The following is a 22,941-nucleotide window of genomic DNA, read 5'->3' on the forward strand; positions in this document are numbered from 1 at the left end:
AAAGGAAGAGAGAAAAGAATGAACTATTGTAGCAGATTAAAGCCTTTGTCTCAAAGCAGCTCACGTGTGGGAGGAAAAATGCTGAATCATCCCTAGTGAGCTGCCTGGCTAGGCTTCAACATACTGTTCCCTAGGCTGAATCCCCTTTTCCTTGAAAACTCACCCAACATCTGATGAGAATCAAGCTTCCTGCAATGCAGTATCTCAAGGCTCTGCAGTTATTTCATGAGAGAAACTTCCATGCTGGCTTTGACCATGAGGGAGCAAAAACTCCATGCCCCTCACTAAGCCTTTCCGCACACACTTCTCTGGCTGCCCTGGAGTTCACCAGCCTGTCAGTTGAGTCAAGGGTTCACTCCCTGTTAACGCTTTAGAGGGAGCCATGGCTCATCACTACACCTATAATTACAGAACTAAACTACTCTGCAGTTGTTTTAAAACATTATTTCAGTGCTGTTCTCCTACAATTGTATGTTAAATCATTTTCCTTTAATAGGACCATACATGCATAACAATATAATAATTGCAGTCTAGGATTTGTGGAAGTTGGTTTAAATTAAAACCATTTCAATAACAGACAGTTTGATCACAAACCTGTTGAGATTTAATTATGACTATGCAATGAAACATTCTATAAATAACACTGCATTAACAAAGGATAGAAAAAGAACGGAAAACCTGTCATCTGTCAAATCTGGCATCTGCTATGAGCTCATCCTTAATACTGGGGTAGTTTTACTATCTCTATGAAACTAGTCTGGCATAAAGAAATGGGGGGGGGGGGGAGAAACTGGCTACAAGCCCTGTTCAGATAAGTGTGGGGACACTGTAGTCACATGCAGCACCCCCATGAGCATGCTCTGTAGCCCTGTCCCAGTGCTGACGTGTTCAGAAGCTCCATTCCTTGCTGTGGATTGTTACAGAGTTTATTTCTGTAGACAAATGCTGTGACCATGAACAGTGGGGATGGAGTTTCTGAGCACATCAGCATGGAGGTGGGGCTTCAGAGCATGAACTCTGTATGTAAGTACAGTGTCTCCACTTTTTATAACTGCTGATCAGGACTATCCTGTTCCAAAACCAATAGTCATCATTTACATGAACATTAAGAAATATTTGTTTTAGCTCTACAACTTCAGTTTCACATACTGGAGGGAGGGAGGTGGGGAGAGAGAGATGGTTGGTTACTCTCAGCTTTGAGCATGGAATCAGGCCAAAAAAGTAGACTCTAATATGTGAGTCTCAAGTCTTTCTAGCAACTACCACCCACTGCCCTACTACCACCTATGACACTTTCACTATATCTACTTCCAGCCATTCTTTCTAAAACTGTTGTCTGCCTAGTAATTCGCTTTGTCCAGCGAGGCCAGCTTTCCTTACCTCTGAGAACGGAGTGGTGAGAAGGCCCAAGGCAACAGGGATGGGTGGCAGCCGGGGAGAGAAGAAAGAAAGACTGCCAACGGGCAGGGACTCAGCTCCAGTGGAGAAGGAGCTGAGCCCTGATAAGACCGAAGGGGAGGCATGTGGGGATAACATCAGCAGCATGCCTCCCAAAGGGAGGGGGGTCTGAGCAGGAAGAAGGAGAAGGGGGAGAGGCATGGGCAACAACTGTAAGGCATATTCAATTACAGGTGATAAAGAGGGGTGTTGGCCCCATAATTGGGGGCGGGCAATGCATAGCTTGTGAGGAGGCATATAAAGAGCCGGCAAGGGATGAGAAGGAGGCTGGTGGAGAGTGTCAGTGGGGGGGGGGGGCAGAGAGGGGCAGACACAAGGAACAAGCAGCCTCAGACAGAGGTGGCAAAGGGTAACCCTCAATCCCCTCGCCTTTCCTGATCTGAGGCTGCTCCCAATAAGCCTAGCCGGGCTGGGTAGAGGAGACAGAGATGTGTAGCCAGACATACTTCTTAGGGATGTGCGAACCGGTTCGGATCCGAACCGGTTCAGGTCCGAACCGGTTTCGGTTCGGAGGTTCGGATCGAACCGAACCACCCCCGGTTCGGTTCGAATCCGAACCGAACTGGGGTGGTTCGTTTCGAACCGGTTCGGATCGGTTTGGATCGGTTCAGAAAGCTGAAAATTGGTCAGATGGTAGCTGGCACCCAGGGGTACCTGTCACCCAAACCCCAAAGCAATCGGACACTCGTATGATTTTTTATGAATTTTTGAAAAATATTTTTATTTTTTTCTCATAGGATATAATGGGACCCGAACCAGGCCATTATTTCTTATTGTGGAGCACTCATGGGTGCCAACAACCATGCAAACCCTGAAGCAATCAGACACCCCTATGATTTTTTATGAATATTTGAAATATTTTTAATTATTTTTCTCATTGAGTATAATGGGACCCGAACCAGTCCATATACCCGCTTGTGGAGGACTTAGGAGCACAAAAGCATGGTGGGTGGTAGACAGGCATGGGTGCCTGCCACCCAAAAAATCTCAAGGCAATTGGACACTCCTCTGATTATTGGTGAATTGTTAAGTATTTTTGAATTCCTCATAGAGAATAATTAGGATTGCAGCAAATGTATAGCTTCACGTCGGGGGGAAAGGGGTGTCGTAGAGTGCAGTGTGGTGGGTGGTAGTTCCTAGGGTGGGCAAGGAATCTATCAGAATTATTTGAAAGGAATTGGGCAAAGAGGTGATTTTTAAGTGATTTTTGAAGTTTACGCGTCTTTAAGGTTTTTCCTCATAATAAGTTATAATGGAGCTTTCAGCAGCCCTATAAGTGCACATGGGGGTGCTGGGGTGGCCCAGAGCAAGTGGTGGTGTAGTGCACATAGGGTGCCAACCACCCCCATGGGTTTCTAACCCATGGGGTACAGAGATCTCTGGTAGGGGCACCCCCATGGGTACAGGGTTCTCTTGTTTCTGAGGTATTGAGTAGGGGTGTGCAATTCGGGATTTCGGGTGATTCGGCTCGGACCCGAACCGAATCACCCCTGTTCTGTTTTGTGCCCGAATCTGGGTCACCCGAATCACCCTTGATTCGGTTCGGATTCGGATTTAATCCGAATCCGAATCGATTCAGGGGCAAAAAGGGGCCCAGGGGCAAAATTTTGGGGTGGGGTGGTAGTGCCCAATGGGTAGAGTCTATCACCCCAATTTCAGGGGGATTGGGCAAAATCCTGATTTTTGGTGAATTTTTAAAGTTTTAGTGACTTTGGGGCAGTTCGGGGGAATAGCATGGGATCTGGGCAAAAGGGGTGGGGTGGGGTGGTAGTGCCTAATGGGTGCAGGCTACCACCCCAATTTCAGGGGGATTGGGCCAAGGGCTGATTTTTGGTAAATTTCTGAAAATTTCATGTCTTTGGGGCAGATTGGGGCATATTGGGGCAGAAAGTGGGGACTGGGGCAGAATAGTGGGGTGGGGTGGTAGTGCCTAATGGGTGGAGGCTACCACCCATCCCCAATTTAAGAGTGATTGGGCAGAGGGGTGAATTATGGTGAATTTATTTGTATGAGGTTTGTCTTCATAAGGTGAAGTGTGCTAAATTGATTACTTCCTCATATTATTCATAGTAAAGGAAAGTGTGAAAAAGTGAAAGTGGGGTCATGAGAGTTGTTTAATTGAAAAATATCTCATTTGCTATGATAGAATGAGAATTCACACCTCAGAAAAAACTTCTGAGGTGTGAATTCTCATTCTATCATAGCAAATGAGATATTTTTCAATTAAACAACTCTCATGACCCCACTTTCACTTTTTCACACTTACTATGAATATGAGGAAGTAATCAATTTAGCACACTTCACCTTATGAAGACAAACCTCATACAAATAAATTCACCATAATTCACCCCTCTGCCCAATCACTCTTAAATTGGGGATGGGTGGTAGCCTCCACCCATTAGGCACTATCTACCAGCCCACCCCACTCCTTTGGGGCAGATCCACTTTCTGCCCCCAATCTGCCCCAAAGACACCCAAACTTCAAAAATTCTCAAAAAATCAGCCCTCTGCCCAATCCCCCTGAAATGGGGGTGGTAGCCTCCACCCATGAGGCACTACCACTCCACCCCACTATTTTGGGGCAGATCCACTTTCTGCCCCCAAACTGCCCCAAAGTCACTAAAACTTCAAAAATTCTCAAAAAATCAGCCCTTTGTCCAAACCCCCTGAAATTGGGGTGGTAGCCTCCACCCATTAGGCACTACCACCCCACCCCACTATTCTGCCCCAGTCCCCACTTTCTGCCCCAATATGCCCCAATCTGCCCCAAAGACATGAAATTTTCAGAAATTTACCAAAAATCAGCCCTTGGCCCAATCCCCCTGAAATTGGGGTGGTAGCCTGCACCCATTAGGCACTACCACCCCACCCCACTCCTTTTGTCCAGATCCCATGCTATGCCCCCGAACTGCCCCAAAGTCACTAAAACTTTAAAAATTCACCAAAAATTAACCCTGAACCAAATCACCCGAATTTTTCATGCCCAAAATTCGGGTGATTCGGCTCGTGCCTGAAAAATATCGGGGGACATCGGGGGTGATTCGGTTCAGCCCCGAATCACCCGAAATTGTTCATTTCGGGCACAGATCGTTCTGTGCCCGAAATTTTTTGCACATCCCTAGTATTGAGTGTGGATTCTATGATAGCAAATGAGATTTTCAATGAGACACCATCAATCCACTCTAATATGCTATCATAGAATCCACACTCCGCCTCCTGCTTCTTCTCTGTGTGTGTGCTTAGTGTGCTGCTCCACTGCTGGCAGGCAGCAGCAGCAGTGGCCTTTTTGTTAGATCAGAGAGTTGGTGTGTTGTCTCTCTGAGTGTCATCTTGCTTGGGTAGGTGGTAGGTACTAGGTGTTGTTAGGGCGCCCAGAGAGAGGGGCAAAAAGGCTGGGGTGGCAATTGATGGGTGCCCCTAGCATTGTTGGTGGATTTCTTGAAAAGAAGAGAAAAAATCCCATTGGCTAGATTGGGGTTTTTGGGGGGGCAGCCCCGGACCCACCTCTGTGGGGTGGCAGCACCCCCAAAGTGGGTCTGGGGCCATGGCAAAAATGGCCTCAGTCCCTCCCGGCAATCCCCGGAGAGATAGGAGTGATGGTTTTTTTATTAGGATTTCCTAAGGCATTAAATGAATAACTGTCTCTCTATGTGGCTTTTTATCACCTTTCACCCAGTGACACACATTCTATTCTTTCCAATTAGATATTATTTAATGCCTTAGAAAATCTTAATTAAAAAAACCATCACTCCTATCTCTCCGGGGATTGCTGGGAAGGACTGAGGCCATTTTTGCCATGGCCCCGGACCCACTTTGGTGGTGATGCTGCCCCACAGAGCCGGGTCTGGGGCAGCCCCAAACCCCCATTCTAGTCAATGGGAATTTTTTTTTCAAAAATTCACCAATAATACTAGGAGCAACCAATTGCCTTGGGATTGTTGGGGTGGAGGACACCCATTGGTGGCTACCACCCACCCCAGCTTTTTGCCCCTAAGTGCTCCACATAGGGAGTTATGGGCAAAATTTGAAAATTTTTAAAAAATTTGTAAAAAATCAGAGGAAGGTCCAATCGACTTGAAATTTGGGTGGCAGGTAGAACACAAGGTCCCCTTTCAAACCAGCTATTTTTTGAGATCCGAACCGGTTCGGTTCGGATCCGAACCGGTTCAGATCTGAACCGAACCGGGGGGTGGTTCGGCAAAACCAAAACCGAACCACCCTGGTCCGGTTCGGACCCGGTTCGGATCCGAACCGAACCGGAAGAACCGGTTTTATGCACATCCCTAATACTTCTACAAATCCAGTCTACTTTCCAGGTACTAAATGAAATACATTACAAGCCCTTACAGACATTTTGGAAGCTTCAGCTGGCCTAGAATACTGCTGCAAGGATGTGTGTGGGCCCAAGTTGCTTCATGACTCATCCTGCAGCAGCTTCACTGGTTCACTTCCAGGCTAGATTGAAGGTGCTGGTCTTGACCTTTAAAGCCCTACACAGCTTGTGGCTGGGGTATCTATCAGACCTCATTCTCCCAGATGAACCTGCCAGGGTCCTCCATTCAGCATCCCAGGCTTTGCTCACAGCCCCATCACTTCAGAGATCCAATTGGCGGGGACTAGTGGCAGGACCTTGGTACACCCTCCTGGAAGAAGTTCACCATGCTCCCTCCCTTAGGATCTTTAAGAAAATGTTGAAGACCCATCTTTTTAGGGAGGCATTTTAACAATTTAGCTGTAACTGTATCTGGTGGGTTTTTAACCTTTTAACTTTTAACATTTTAACATGTGATTTTAAATTTTTGTTTTAATAGAGATCTGTTTTTAGTTTGTTTTTATTTTATTGGTTTTGTATTATTTTATAGTGTATTGTTTTTGTTGTTAGCCACCCCAAGCAGTAGTCTACTGGAGGCATGAATATTTAAAATAAATATTTTTTTAAAAAAATATTAGCTTTGGGTTTATTTTTGAATACAGTTGTGGCTTGTTAGTGGAACCTCCTGAGGCGACCTTCATAAAGGAGTAGAAAGTGACTAAATGAATACAGAATAATTAATAATTAGATGTCCCAAGCATAGATGTCATGTTCCAGAAGCTTGCATGCACAAAACAATCTCTGTCCTTGTCCTTTCCTGTTCATTGGCATGGGTAAGGGACAAATCATCAGAAAGCAGAGGGATGGGAAGTAATTCAGTGAGTTTGGGGGACCTAAAACATATAATTTAATAAGGAACAAGTGCTTTGTGCAGAATGAATGACTATTATAACATCAATAGACATTATAACATCAATAGACATTACCAATCAGTTCTGTCTTCCCTAAACCCAATTTGCATTTCACTCTACTAATCAATGCACAAATCCTTCCCCAATGTTAAAGTAACTTTTTTTTAAGGCCATGAAAGATATTCTCAGATTGATCAAGCCCAGGACGTAGCTAAGTAGACATCATTAATATGGCCACAAGCATGGGATGCAGCTGAACAGGACTGAAGGAAGCAGAAGCCTGAAGTAAAGTGGTGAATCAGGCATCAGGCAGACATAAGGGAGGGAGGGAGGGAAGAGAAAGAGAAATAAAAGGCCTGCCAGGATCTAATCATACCTATACACTGACCACAACAAGCGTTCCTATGGAATTGAAATAACAGGATTCAGCTGCAGCACCCAGCAGAAGCACAGACAAGGACCACGAGGAGTTTCTGAGGGATAATTTGAATTGGGTCAAACTCCCATGACACTCTGCCCAAGTAGACTGAGATATTGGGAGGTCCAATGTCTCCATCTGGCAACTTGAGATGCCAGAAGTAGTGGTCAGGTTAGATTCCCAGAACCTGTGATGAAGTGCCAGTTTGAGGGCCAGTCCTACACTCCTATTCAGAAAGAAAAGTCAGCAACCCCAAGCACTTAATATGGATCAGCCAAAGCATTCTAGTACTACAAAAGCTCTTGGATCTCTGCTAACCAACGGTCCAACAGTCCCATGTAGGGAGCTCCTCATTGGGCCTTCCAGCTTTGGCTCTGGCCTCAGGACCCTTCCATTAAAGAAAAGAGCTAAGCTTCCTACAAATCTGCCCATTCTTTAGATAGGAATTATGTTAAGGCCCCTGCCTTAATTTCCATGCTATGTAAGCAGTAAAGACAGTGTACAGTTTCAAATATTGCACTCCGTTAATATAGCTCATAACCTAAGCTTTGCCTTGGTCTCTCAGTCCAAATTATCTTATCTTATTGTTGCTTATGGAGCAACAATAAAGCAGAGGACAACATGGGGGCAGTGGGCACTTACCTGCCAATAACCCCATGCTTTTCGAATATGATTTAATGAGTTGGACAGAATGGCATGCAAGGTTCATGATATATACAGGAATTGTGGAGCAGGAAAAAAGACTGGTGGCAGCCAGACATTGGGGCAAACATCAGCAGTTTACATTGACAGCCAGGAACAAGGAAAGAAAACTGCAATTTACAGTTCGGGACAGATAGAATCAGAGTAAGAAGGAGAGAGATGGAGCTGTGAGGTAGAAGGAAATTATGTAGCGCAGGGCCTCTCTCTGGGGATCTCATGAGGCAACAGATGTCTTGCCTCTGTACATTCTGTTTGCCTCCACTTATGCTATACCCATATAATTGTAAATAAAGCAAGCATTACTAAAACACCATAATTCTCCAGTGGACAGAGTTTCAAATATTCTACTGACCAAGAGATGGCCCTAGGAATGAAAAGGATCAGAGGTAAGGATTAAATTCATAAAATCTGGCAAGGAAAGAGATTGCTCTCTCCCACCCAGTGCTGGATTGGAGAAGCAGAGATGGATTAGAAGATAATATAATAGAGAGAGAGGCAATATACAATTGAACAGGCTTCACTTTGCACATCAGCAGCAACCTCAAAGCTGGGAATATCTCACAAATCATATCGTTCCACCCTAGCTGTCCCATTGAACATCGACTTTATACCTTCAATTCAGATCACCACTTTGCAAAGCATGTTAATGTACTACTGGAGCATTCTGTATTCTGTAATGCTTTCTGTAGTGCAGCTAAGGCTATAGGGTCTGTGTTCAGTCTTGTCATTAATTAGTCCTATAATTCTTTATATATTATAAGCCTGTACATTCTACCCCAGCTTCATACTCTATGGCTCCATGTGACAATTGTGGACAGCTGCATATATAAGAATATTATTAAAATGATTCCCCATTTGTATGGGTTTGAGGCTGCAGTCCTATACACACTTGCTATGAAGGAAAACCCGTTGAGCTTAATGGGACTTGCTTGTGAGTAAGCAGGCAGAGAATTATGCTGGAAGTTCTTAAACTTTCACTAGTAATTTAAGATCATAGCATGTATTATGACAGAACTACACCTTTGAGTGGTATGATTTCCACAAAAGTCATTTCTGCAAGAGCATCTGAGCGTGAGCACTCTAATGTTTGATGACAGCCTTCTTTAATGCATGTTTTAAGGACCTGTCAAGATTGCAGGCTGCCAGCATCTATTAGAGGCTTCATAAAAACAAGCCACAATTGGTAAATTCTTCCCACTCCCTTTTTACAGTTGTGTGTAACTTATTGACTAGCTATGTTTTAATGGGTATCCATGAGGAATTGTTTTTTTTAAACCCTTATACAGCCCCAGCATCAGCCCCAGCAAAGAAAAGTCTCTTTGCATGGTGTGCTTCAGCTTTTGTCAAATGAATCAAATGAAAGCCAGGCAATCTATTAAAGGTTTCTCTCTTCCCAAAGTATTCTTGTATTGCATCTTGAGAAAACAGCCTTGGGAGCATATAAAGCTAGGCCCAAGGAAATTAAGCTTCAGAGGATACAAGAGAATAACAGTAACATTTGTAGAAGTAAGCATGACACAATTCCACAAGCATACTGAGATGAAATCCACATTTTGCTAAGGGAATGATTGTGAATGACAGTAGGACAGCTCACCAACTTCTGAGCTGGCAAGAATTGCAGGAACCAGATAATTCTCCTGGACACTATACTGCATCTTTGACTCACACAAATCTAAAGGGTCAGAAGCACAACTGCAGGTACCAGGCTGAATACTGTATTGACCATGAAGCATTTGTTTCAGTAGGCTAGCTGGGGAAAGAGTCCCTATTGTGTCCATGATCCGGACAAGAATGTTGCTTCTGCATTCACACATATTTTCAACACCAATAAAAGGTACAAAGGCTTAAAGAGAAAATTGTCTCTGCCATAACAAATGGTTTGTCCTTGACCACAATAGTCATTGTTATTCCACAGCAGGGTGTGCAAACTGATTCAAGTTCAAACCAAGCTCAAGTTGAACCAGCCCAGTTCAAGCTTGAACCAGCCCAGCCCTCAAAAAGCAGAGCTCCAGCCAAACCAGGCCTAGTTCAGACTGAACCGGTTCGGCCTGGTTTGAGCCTGGTTCTAATGCTTCAGAAGGGAATCCAGTAAGGATTCGCCTTTACAAGCACTAAGGGAACTCTATGGGGTTGAAAAAAGGCAGTTGCAGGGTAGGCGGAAGGTTACCTCACATGCCATGGCAGAGCAGCTCCATGGGGAGGTAGCAGGGTGGTGGTGGCTCCCCTAAGCTCCACCGGTGCTCTCGCATCAGCTTGGGAGAGCTGATGGGGGAAATGCTAGTGGCAATTAGGGGTGCCACAGCCACCCTACCACTGCCCCTGAGGAGCCCCACTGCTATGATGGTGTGTGAAGTAACCTACCACACACACACACACACACACACACACACACACACACACCACTATTTTTCAACCGTGTAGGGTTCCCCAAGTTCTTGTAAAGGGGAACCTTATTAGAGTCCCCTTTGCAAGCACTAGAACCACGGTCAAACCAGTTCAGCGCTGGTTCTAGGCATGAACTGACCCGCTGGCCAGTTTATTAGAACCAGTATATGAACCAGGCAGTTCAATTTGACTTTGGTTCATGCCCTAGCAGCACAGAGTAGCTCCACTGCCATATTGAGGTTCCGAACTAGAGGTGGTCACTATGTACCTGCGGCGCTCAAACTATATGAAGCCAAGGCACTGGCATAATTACTCTATGGTGCCGACCCAGGACCCCACTCTAACTTTAGTATATTGGAGCATGTCCAATCTAAATTCCTAAGAGCGGCCTTACAGGTACCTTGCTGTATCTCCAGTGCCACTTTGCATCTGGAAACTGGCATGGTAAAAGTTAAGGCCAGAGTTTGGATGACCACCTTCAATCACTGGCTTATACTAGTTCTTTCCCCACAGGGCCTGGCCCCATTGACGCTGCAGGACAATTTCCAATCCTTCTGGAAGCAGGCAGTCTATAATAAGGTGCCACTGTTGGGCTTCTCCCCATCTCACCTTCTTGCTATGGGCAGTAACAAAGAGGAAACATCCATCAAACAGAGGATCCTGGACATGAAATGCCAGGCAGACCTAAGTATGGTGCCTGGCTACCTACAGCTCTAGGTTCATGGTATGTCCCCTGACATATTTGACTCAGCTGGAAATTCCAAGCCACAGAAGGGCGTTCACTCTTGCCCACTGTCATGCCCTTCCATCCGCTGTGCTGGAAGGCAATATAGAAAGATCCCATTCACGGAAAGGCTTTGCCCCTGTGCCTCTGGGGAGGTGGAAACCACTGAACACATTCTCTTTTCCTGCCCATTTTATAAAGATAGCTGGGAGAAGCTTATATTCCCTTTACTTCTCAACTACCATGGCCACCCCAGTCAAACCTACACTAAGATGCTGCTCTTGGACCGAACTAATATTGGGTCCTATGCATGAGGCGGGGCATATGCTGGACCTGGTTTTTGCCAACCAGGAACTGAATGATCTGCAGGCAGGGGAGTTTAACATAATTCATTTATCATGGAAACCATTTGGTGGGGTTTTGTTTGGCTGCTGCAACCAACCTCTGTAGGAGTGGTGGACCAATTAGAATGGTCTGCCCCTGAAGGCTTATGGAGCTGCTCAGTTTCCAGACAGCTCTTGGGGAGTTTTCAGTGTCAAAAACTGGTGACTCTGTTGAGGCCTTGTTTAATCTCTGGAATGTGGAGACAGCCTGGCTATTGACATGGTCACTCCTAAATGCCCTCTATGGCTTGGTGGAGTCCGTTCTGCTCCTTGGATCTTAGGATGATGAAACAACTCAGTTGATGGCTAGAGCAACATTTAGGAAGACACATAATCAATCTGACCGAACATGGGCTAGAGCCCATTTTAGGAAATATTCTGTGGTGGTGGGGACAGTGAAGAAACATTTTTTTCTCCACCTCCACTGTATCTGCATAGTGTAGGCCCGTGGAACTATTTTGTGTGGCAAAACATTGCTTCACACAGGCCCCCATGTGATGGGGGAAGAACCATCAGCAGCCCACATCAGCAGAACAGTTTGCATGTCACTTTGCAGATAAAATCGCCCACATCCATGCCAATTTGGACTCCAGGATTTTGGTAGTTCTAGGAAACATGCCTCGGCAAACATCTGGTCTGATTTTGATGGATTATTTTCAGTTAGTGCAGCCTGAGGCAGTGGATAAGATCCTAAGCAGTGTGTGGGCAACATCATGCACTCTGGACTCTTGCCTTTCATGGCTATTAAAATCTTCCAGGGAATGAACAGGTAGGTGGTTGGAGCGAATTATTAATGCTGCACTAAGGGAGGGCAAAATGCCATCAAACCTAAAGCCATCCGATGTAAGACCAATACTAAAAAAAAAAATCCCTCCCTTGATTCCACCTATTCTGATTTTAAAAAATCCCTGCCTTGATTCCACTAATTCTGATAACTATTGGCTTGTTTCTAACCTTCCCTTTTTAAGCAAAGTGATAGAGTGTGTGGTGTCTATGCAGCTGCAGAGGGTCTTGGATGATACAGATTATATACACCCTTTTCAACCTGGCTTTCGCCCTGGGTTTGGGACTAGAACTGCTTTGGTTGCTCTGGTGGATGAACTACACCAGGAACTAGATGAGGGAGTGAGTCCCTGTTGGTTCTGCTGGATTCAATACCATTGACCATGGTGTCCTTCTGGACCACCTCTCAGATATAGAGATCAAGGTAGTGCATTGGAGTGGTTCCGGTCCTTTCTTTGGGGAAGGTTCCAGAAGGTGCTGCTGGGGGACTTTTGCTCAACTCCTTCGCCTCTGGCCTATGGGGGTCCCACAAGGTTCAGTATAGTCCTGCATGCTGTTTAACATCTACATGAAACCACTGGAGAGGTCATCAGGAGGTTTGGGCTGAAGTGCCAGCAATACACAGAAGCCACTCAGCTCTACCTTTCCCTGACATCAGATCATAGGGAAGCAGTGGATGTCCTGAACCAAGGGCTGGAGGTGGTGATGGACTGGATGTGGGCTAGCAAACTGAGATTGAATCCAGACAAAACAGAGGTGCTGTTGGTCAGTAGGAAAGCCAATTGGAATAGGGTGATTCAACCAGCTCTGGATGGGGTCAGATATTTCCGCATAGCTAGCGAAAATAGCACCTAGGGCAAGCACTGAAATTGTACCCCTGTCCAAACAGGGATGATCGGACTTGTAGTCAACAATATCTGGAAATCCCTGTTAAAAAGAACACTGTACCATCTAGACTAGAACACTGTACAATTTAGACATGGTTGATGATCAAAACCTGAAAACATGAACCATATCTGTTAAAGAATTAGAACAACAGTCAGGAGTTATGTGAGGATTCCAAGTGTCATTTTCTGTCTCATATCATGCTTAAAAAGAAAAAAACATGACTTTGTCCTAGAGGATCACCTGCCCAAAGAGCCACTAGCAAAACAGGGGAAGAAGAAAGTAGTGGGGTCAGGGGGAGCCTATAAACCAGTGAATGATTCCTATCAGCCTTTGTCTTGTGATGACTGTTGGCTCATGATGGAGTATATGTGCATTCACCACACTAGTGCTTACTTTGGTACCAGGAGGGAGGAGGATACATTAGTTTGCAACACTAGACAGAGGAATTTGCAACAGGAGCAGACAGCCAAGTTCTGCCAGGGCCAAAACCAGCCCCTGCCAGCCTAAGAAATCATTGTAATTTCCCCCTTCCTGTCAGAAGCAACGTGCTGTTCTTTTATCATTGACTCTAACTCTCAGATATCCCAGTCATGGATGGAAAATTCAGGGTCAATTTATAAGAGACACATTTTATACATGGAAGTTTCTTCTGTGCAGGTGTGCAGAAACCCATGTGTAGTGATCAATACATATGTACAGTATCTATTCTGTCAGGAACATAGCAAGGTTGGAATGGGCCCAGAGACAAGATTTTAAAATGGGCCTCCAGCCCCTCAAGTCCAGGGCCTCCACACACCCCAGGCCTCCAAGGATTTAAGTCTGATATTTCAAAATAAGTATGCTACCTGGAAATACATTTCACTGAATACACGCAAGCACACTTCACAATATTTAGTGATATACATTGAGTACTATATATTTGTGCAACTTTTAATGCCTACAACACACTAGAAACACTAATTATTAAAATGGCCCCCTCGCTGCAGATTAGCAAAGGAGACGTTCAACCATTGAGTGTGAGCCTATGTATGTTTTCTCAGAATTCTGAACAAATTCAGTAAAGTTTGATTCCAGGAGGTTTTTCACACGAGGCTTTTAAAGCCCTTTAACACACAATTCCTCTGGAATGAAGGTGCTGCATTCACGTGTTGGCCAGATTTACCCTGAAGTCCCTGAGAGTTATTGGAGAGCAGTTCACACACAAGAAAAATAAAATAAAGTAAAAGCACAACACATGCTTCACAGTTCTCACTCAGACCTTCTGGTTTGCAAAACAACTTGAACATAAGTGCATTTATAAATGAATGAATGAATGAATAAATGAATGAATAAATAAATATAATGTTTGTTCCAGAAGTTTTTGTAATTTTCTGCCATGAAACAAGCCACTTATAGGCCTTTTAAGATAGCTTTTGTTTTTAAAGCCAGCAAATTTTCCAATCTGCTTTAAATTAAATATTCAGAGACTTCTCAGTCTCTCCCCCCCCCATCAAAACCCTATGGCAAACATATCCCTATATATCAGGGGAGGGGGGCACAAAAAGGAATTCACATTCTACCTGGCAAAGGCTGGGCTGGCTGGCCTGGGCAGAGGGTCTGCTGCAGAGAATTGTGGTGGCCACTCTGCCTACCTCCTTCCTTGCTTGCTTGGGGCCTGCTGGCCTACTTGAGTTCAGGCTTCAGCAAAGCCTACACAGAGGCCTCTCTGGAAGCCCTGCCCACCCACTGATCATCTGAGAGGTGAGGAGAGAAGGAGCTGTGTTGCAGTTAACAGGCTGCTCCAATTGTAGACTGGAGGGCAAGGTAAACAGGAGAAAAGAAGGAGGGCAAGCGGCTGAGGGGCTTTGGGGCTGGCCAGGTGGGCAATGGGGTAGGGGGCAATAGTGTATGCCCCCCAGTGACTCCTAGGGCATGTGCCCTGGCTGCCCCCCCCCCCAGTTACCACCATAGATGGGGTTGTACTCCCCTTCAAAGACCAAGTGCGCAGCTTGGGGTTGTTGCTGGACCCAGCTCTGCTTTTTGATGCTCCGGTGGAGGTGGTGGAATAGCTTTGCACAGCTTTGGCAAAGGACTGTGCTGTAAGTCCTATAAGTGGCTTACATATGAACTTAGGAAGCTGCCATATACTGAGTCAGTCCATTGGTCTCTCTAGCTCAGTATTGTCTTCACAGACTGGAAGCGGCTTCTCCAAGGTTGAGGGTGGAATCTCTCTCAGCCCTATATTGGAGAAGCTAGGGAGGGAAGTGGGAACCTTCTGCTCTTCCCAGAGTGGCTCCATCCCCTGAGGGGAATATCTTGCAGTGCTCACACTTCTAGTCTCCCTTTCATATGCAACCAGAGAGACCCTGCTTTAGCTAAGGGTCTTAGCTAAACCCACAGTTTAGGCCCTGGGTATCGAAGAGAGCATCTTCTTCACTATAAGCCCCAGCACCCATTGAGGTAATCTGAGGAGGTCCGTCTCCAGTTACTGCCAACTCGTTTGGTGGCTACACAGAGACAGGCCTTCTCAGTCGCTGCCCTTGGATTGTGGAATGTGCTCCCTGCTTAGATACAATCCTCCGCATCTCTGACAATTTTCAAAAAACACCGGAAAACCCATCTTTTCACCCAAGCTTTCTCAGCTTCCTAAAACATTTTAGGTTTTAATCTCTGGCTTATTTTTAAATTGTTAAATAGTTATAAGTTTCTTGTATATGTTTTTAACTTGTTTTACGCTATTGTTAACCGCCCAGAGATGAAAGTTTGGGGCGGTGTACAAATTTGATAAATAAATAAAGTAAAAACAAACAAACAAATAAATAAAGGGAGAGGTAATGCTTGCTACCACAAGACCAGCTTGCTACCTTGCTACCACAAGACCAGTTTCATGGCAGAAAATTACAAAAATTTCTGGAACTGTAGTGTCCCCTTGGACCACCAGTCCACCCCCATGTGGATGAATCTGTCCTTTGGCTTCATAAAAAAGGGTAAAAGCACTTCATTTTTTGCCCCACCCTTTAGATAACCTGGAATGACTTGGCATAGGGCTTTGATATCGGGCACAGATATAGGGCAGGGTGGGAGAGGTGTGAATTTTGAAATTGAAATGGTATGGACAAATAGTTTATTCTTAATTTTTAAAAAAAAAAATTCTAAAAATTTATATTTTTAAAGTCCTATAAGTGGCTTGCTCCATGACTTTTAATAACTTTTCCTTAATAACTTTACTTTGCAGTAAAGCTGCCAGAAAGAATTCTCTCTATCCATAGAGTACTTCACAACTAGTGGAAGTAGGGCTAACTGTAAACATCTAAATAAACTTTATTTATTTTATTTGTATATGCACTATGCTCAAGTTGGTTTGCGATCCAGAATGTCTGAGTGAGAACTGTGAAGCAAAGGGCATGTGTTGTGCTTTTAACTTTTTCCCTTTACAAATGCACTATATGTCCAAGCTGGTTGGACATGTCCAAAAACCTCACTCACTCACACTATTTACACAGTATGTCTTCAGTCAGTATGATTTTTCAATCATATGAAATGTTAAGGGGGCCTGGCACATGCTGATTATCCCCCAGTTTCACACCCCCTAGGGACAGCCCTGCTCAGTTGCCAGATTGGCTTTTTAAAAGGCAAATTTCAGGTTACGGCCCATTTGACCCACAAGTATACCCCTCAGGTTCTGGCAACTGCCGCATTGCTACATTAGGCCTAGTAGCATATATACATATCCCTATACATGTACAAGCCCTTCCTGTGCTATCAAATCCTGTCAGAAAGGTCCCCCACACACACACACACATTTTTGTCTTTCTCTTGCTTTCTGGAAACTACTTTCTAGTTACTGACACATGAAAAACAGTAATAAAACATGAGTGACTATCAGTCAAAAGCAATATACCAACCTGGTCAAGAAGGGGAGAGAATATGATATGAGGGATACAGGTGTGGGTCTCACAACAGTTGCTATGTTGCTTTTAAACATGCGTTTAAAAGAATGGGTACAACATGGAGGATTGTTCCTGCACATGATCATATATCAGTTGGACACAAAGGTTAGTGTGTCATGGTACTGTGTACTTATAACTCTCAAAAAATACTCTCAAAAAGTACAGTTGACTGAAAACACTGGCATAGAAATTGCTGTGCATATGTTGGTTCTTGTACCCGTGAAAAATGTAGTTTCTAGTCAGAATGAGTGAGTCAGTGATGAAACGGGGCAGCATTACAAACAGGAACAAGAATAACAGAACATCAGTGACCAGCAGTCAAAAGCAATACACCAGCAATTGTAAGCAAATACTGGAACTAATGGGAGAACCGTATGAGATTCAAGAAATGAAGAATGAAAAACAAGCAATTCTAAAACCACTTAGAGTTGAAATGTTTAAAAGCTTTCTCTGGTCTACTGCAAAAGCAGCCAAGAGATTTAAAACAATGTTGTGGGCTTTACATAGTAAATACGTGGACAGATGAGATATATGGATATGGTCCTAGGGGGACAATTGTCAGAAACAGTGGGTATTTTTACTCAAGCTAGGCTTGTCACACTGGGAGAGAAATGCCAAAAAATGTTTATAAGTCAAAGGAACATATTTATTTGCACAGCCTGTAATGGTACTGTTTAATCAACTCAGACGTTACAGGAATTATAATGAAGTTCCTCACCTCTTCCAAATAGAGTTCAAAGTCTAGTTCTTACTGAGATGGTAAACTACTGTTTGGACTGAAGAACTGCTGGCTGTAGGTGAGGGCTCATGTGAATGAATGCTTCTTTATACAAAAACATTCCCTACAATAAGAAAATCAGATGCCAAGGAGACGGATCTCCCTAGTTTCTGTGTGAAGGGAATTTTATGTATGGAAGAAAACTCATCATGTGAAACTCCACCTGAAATAAAAAATGGTGCAGCACAAAAAACAATGTACCATCTCTGTGAGAACTACTCCCTAACTGGGTGGTCTTACAGAAAGTCTACAGAGAAGGCCAGCAAGTGTTAAAGTGTTTCTGTGGAAGATTTAGACTACAAATTTGACTTGCATATGTTCCTGACTCAGTTGAGAAGTTGCAACAAAAGAAACAACACATTAGAATACTGTAACCCACTTCCTTGATACTGCAGTTTTAGCAGTTGACAGTGGCCACCATCGGCGATCACAGGGAACCTGGGGCAAACTCACCTCAGGTTCAACCCCCCCACCCACCCTGTGATGTCTGAATTATCAGAACCACAGTTCCCAGACCCAACCACAGTTCCAATTCATCCCCCAAATCTGGGAATGAGCCCTCTGTTAGAATGAATTTTCACTCACCAAAATGAAGGTCCATTGCCTTCAACAAGTTATGTGGTTTGTGCAGATTGCACAAACAAGAAAAAGCTCCTACCCCTCTCAAGTGCAAGTGCCTGCTGTGGCTTTCCTTCTTGTGTTGAAAGAAGCTCGTTCAGCCAGTTACTCCCTCTTTTTGTCTGGGAGGATGATTTTGTTGGAATGGAGGCAAACTCCATTGGGTCTGGGCTACCTTAGAGAGTGCCTTCTTCGTTATGATCCCCATCGCTCGTTGAGGTCATCTGGAGAGGTCTGTCTCCAGTTACCACCAGTATCTCTGGGGGCGACTCAGAACTGGGCCTTTTCTGTAGCTGCTCCTGGCCTATGGAATGTACTTCCAGCAGATATCCGCAGTTTAGGCTCATTGTCAGACTTCAAGAGAGCCCTAAAAATGTACTTGTTTGTCCTGGTCTTCCAAGGTTTGTAAATTGTTTTAAAAGTATTTTAATTAGTTTTAAATGGTTTTAAATGGTTTTTAATGGTTTTTATATTGTTTTTAGCACTATGTTTTAAATGGTGTGTGTTTTTATGTATTTTTAAATTTGTTGTACACCTCTCAGAGCCTTTGGATGGGGTGGTTTATAAATGAAATAAATAAATAAATAAATAAATAAATAAATAAATAATAAACAACAACTGCAGTTTGCCACTATGTCTGAAGGTGGCCAGTAACTTGGATAGTACTACAAATCTAAAAGCCATGATCTGTTAATACCTTCATAGGACCAATTAAAATGGCCCAACATCTTAACCAAGCTTTCAGGTTGTCCATAACTCTTCATCAGGATGGATCTTAAAAAAAGCAAGGGTACTACATATGGTTTGCAGTCTACAGTTTAAAAGTCAAAAAGTCTGCAATTTATAATGCAGCCTGAAGCTTTAAACTGAATTATAAGGGGCGTTAAGAGACATATTGAGAAGTATCACTAGATGTTAAACACTGAGTTCAGGCTGCACCTACACTTTCTTGGATTATGACAGTATTATTTATTTATTTATTTATTGTATTTCTATACCACCTGATATAGAAATCTCTAGGTGGTGTACAAATTAAAACATAACATAATATAAAATAGTTAAAATTCAAAAAATAGTTAAAATTTCAATAAATAAAAACATTAAAATTTAGATTTCAATTAAAAGCCTGGGAAAACAGGTACATTTTCAAGGTCCTCCTATAAGCAAACAGAGGAGATGCTCTTATTTCAGCAGGGAGCGCATTCCACAGAAGGCCGGTTCCTGAGTCGCCACCAAATGAGTTGGTGGCAGCCATAAATGGACCTCTCCAGATGATCTTAATAGACGACAGGGTTCACAACAGAGAAGGTGCTCTGGATATAAGCCGTTAAGGACTTTATATAACCAGCACTTTGTATATTGTTCAGAAACATATCAGCAACCAGTGCAATTTTTTTCAAAATGGATATTATATGGTCCGTTTGGGTAAACCCAGAGACCAGTCTGGTTGTCAAGTTCTGTACCGATTGTAGTTTCCAAACTATGTACAAAGGCAGTCCCATGTAGAGTCCATTACAGTAGTCAAGCCTAGAGGTTACAGTATATGTACCACTGTTTTAAGGTCATTTGTCTCCAGAAATAGACAGATCTTGCATATCAGCCAAAGCTGATAAAAAGCACTCCTGGCCACTTCCCCAACTCGAGAAACCAGGGAGAGTTTAGGATCCAGTAGCACTCCTAGACTATGGACCTGATCTTTTAGGGGAAGTGTAACTCCATCTAGAACAGGCAGATCTAAACCATCTCTTGGGTCGCAATCCTCTACAGACAGTACCTCCATCTTTTTTGGATTCAACTTCAGCTCTTTATCCCTCATCCAGTCCATTATTACCTCCAGGCAGGCATTTAGGGGGATCGTGCCGTTTCCTGATGAAGTTGGTATGGAGAAGTAGATCTGGGTGTCATCAACATATTGATAACATCCCAGACCAAGCCTCCTGATGATCTTTCCCAGCGGTTTCATGTAGATGTTAAAAAGCATTGGAGACAGTATGGAGCCTTGTGAAACTCCATAGTTAGCTTTCCCTTTGCAGAATAACAGTCTCGAAATGACAGCATCTAGAATCTGCAAGAGAGATAGGCATGGAGCCACCTAATCCCACCACTTTCAAGCGACCCAGCAGGATACCATAGTCAATGGTATCGAAAGCCACCGAAAGATCCAAAAGAATCAGCAGAGTCACACCCCCTCTGTCATTAGCCAATTAAAGATCATCCATCAGGCCAAACAAGGCAGTCTCAACTCATAGCCCACCCAAAAGCCAGTTTGAAATGGGTCTAGATCATTTGTCTAGATCAAAACTGCCTGGAGCTGAGAAGTGAGCACTCAATCAATCACCTTGCCCAGCCAAGGAATATTAGAAACAGGTCTGTAATCAGACAACTCTGAGGGGTCCAGTGCAGGTTTCTTCAGATAAGGTCTAATAATAGCCTCCTTAAGACAAGGAGGCATCCTGCCCTCCCTCAGAGAAGCATTTATGACATTTACCAGACCATCTCTAATAATGTGACTGCCAGATGAAATGAGCCAAGTTGAGCAAGGATCAAGAGAGCAGTTGGTAGTACAGTCCGAAGCAGTTTGTCCACATCTTCAGGAGTCTCTCACAAAGCAATGGGCAGGGTTGGCCAGCTGCTCAGTGTTAGAGCAAATTAGAAGGACAAACAACCGGGTGGGCAGTGGGAGGGAGCCTTCAGCAGAGCCTGAAGCTAGCCTGGCTACCTCAAACAGGAGAAAAGAGAAGGGGGAAAGGGGGAGGATGGAAGATGGAATTTACACAAACCCTCTCCTGACATCTCCTGACAAGTGCCACCAGCCCTTGGTGATCCTTTATTCAATAATACTAAATATTATTATTTATTATTTAGCATATTTTATACCACCCCATATGCAAGTCCCTGGGTGGTTCACAATCTAAAAACACAACAATTAAAACATTAAAACAATTAACTCTAAAACTTAAAACTTTAAAACTATAAGTTAAAAGGATAAAGAAGGGATAGTAATGGCTGTTCCTCCACCTTTTAAGACAATCTAAAATCTAGCAATTACCATGTTAATAAAATTCTAAATTATTTTTTATCATTACACCATAAGAATAAAATAAATTAAATGTCAGAAAATACTGTTTTCCAAGGATTATATGAGTGACCTAAATAATAACATATGCTACAAAAGTTATTAAAATACAGTGAATGTGACTGATGTGGCTCCAAACATAGGAACAGGTTTATAAGTGTTCCACCACTGGGAAAAAATGGTTACCAAAATACCACATGGCCACATATCAAATACAGTTTTTTTGTCTTCACTCTCTCTTTCCTATTTGTAACCACAGTAATGTATACAATAAAGAAAGACACATTGAAGCTCTCCACACGAGAAGTGTGGAGAGCCTAAGAGGGTTCTGTGGGGAAAGTGGGCTCATCCCTGCAGACGAGCATGCAGCTTGCCCAGGGCGGCTATATTCTTTTGTTATAATTACACACTAGATAGAGGTACACAAGAAATAATGTAATTGCTGTCTCACACAAATAGATCTAACTCTCTCACTAACTCCTGACTTTTAACACCTTTTGGGACCAGGCTAGCACATCTGGGGGCCCATTTGCTCAGAGATGCAGATTTGCTTTGGGCATTAGCCTTGGGAAATCAGACACAGGCCTCAATTCCACATACTTCTGAGTTGGGACCTTTAAGTCTAAGGTTGGGGTGCTCATAACACTGGGGAGCCCCCAAATTCCGGGAGGCATGTTGTAGCCTCCTGGTCGGGGGTCTCCTTGTGAGTTGCCATGGTGCGGAGCTGTAGCACAGTGGCACATGATCAAACAAATGGGGTTAGTAAGATTGTTATATTTGCCCTTTCCAATGAAATTGACTGTTCTACCATAAGAGATGGAAGTGATAATTAACAACTTATAAGGAGAGCCACCATAAAATATTTAACAAACAACTTCTATCGGGTTTCGTCATCACAGATACAATGCCTTCTTCTGGGGACCAAGTCTGTTGATTTTGGAACCCTTATGAGGAGCCTCAAGTACAAAACTTATGTGTCAGTGCCATGTCATGTATGAGGTGTTAGGCACGTCTCTTTTAAAAAAATGAAAGAAGCGATCTAGGACCACTACTTCTGCTTTTAGAAGCAGGTGTTTTATTCTACCTGCGTATGTCTTTGACAGTTAAATGGGTGAATATTTACATAGTGCTGAGGTATGTGCATCCAAAAACATTCTGTAGAAAAGACTTCAACCCACAGAAGAAACTAGGTCTTGGCATCTCATATTCTATGAATCATACTATGAAGTAATTGGTGCACGACTTAATACACTTTTGTCTTGGACTGTAATAAGTGAGGTACAGTATCTCATGTTTATTGTTAACAAAAGCAGCTAGTCCATCCTGGTGCTTAAATTAATGGACTGATGCTTCAATTTCTAAAGTCATGAAGAGGACTTCATTTGAGTGCATTTGTGGACAAATTTATATCTTTACTAAAAGGAAAATACAGTTTAACAGGGTACTTTTAGAAAGGAACAGTAAAGACTTTTATATTTATACTGTAAAATTGTGAATAAGGCTTTTCTAAATGGCACACAGAAATTTAAAAAAGAGATGTTTAGGAGAAAGACTAATGTGCAAGCAAACAAGAAAG

The sequence above is a fragment of the Hemicordylus capensis genome, chromosome 3 (assembly GCF_027244095.1).
Source record: "Hemicordylus capensis ecotype Gifberg chromosome 3, rHemCap1.1.pri, whole genome shotgun sequence".
Taxonomy (NCBI): Eukaryota; Metazoa; Chordata; class Lepidosauria; order Squamata; family Cordylidae; genus Hemicordylus; species Hemicordylus capensis.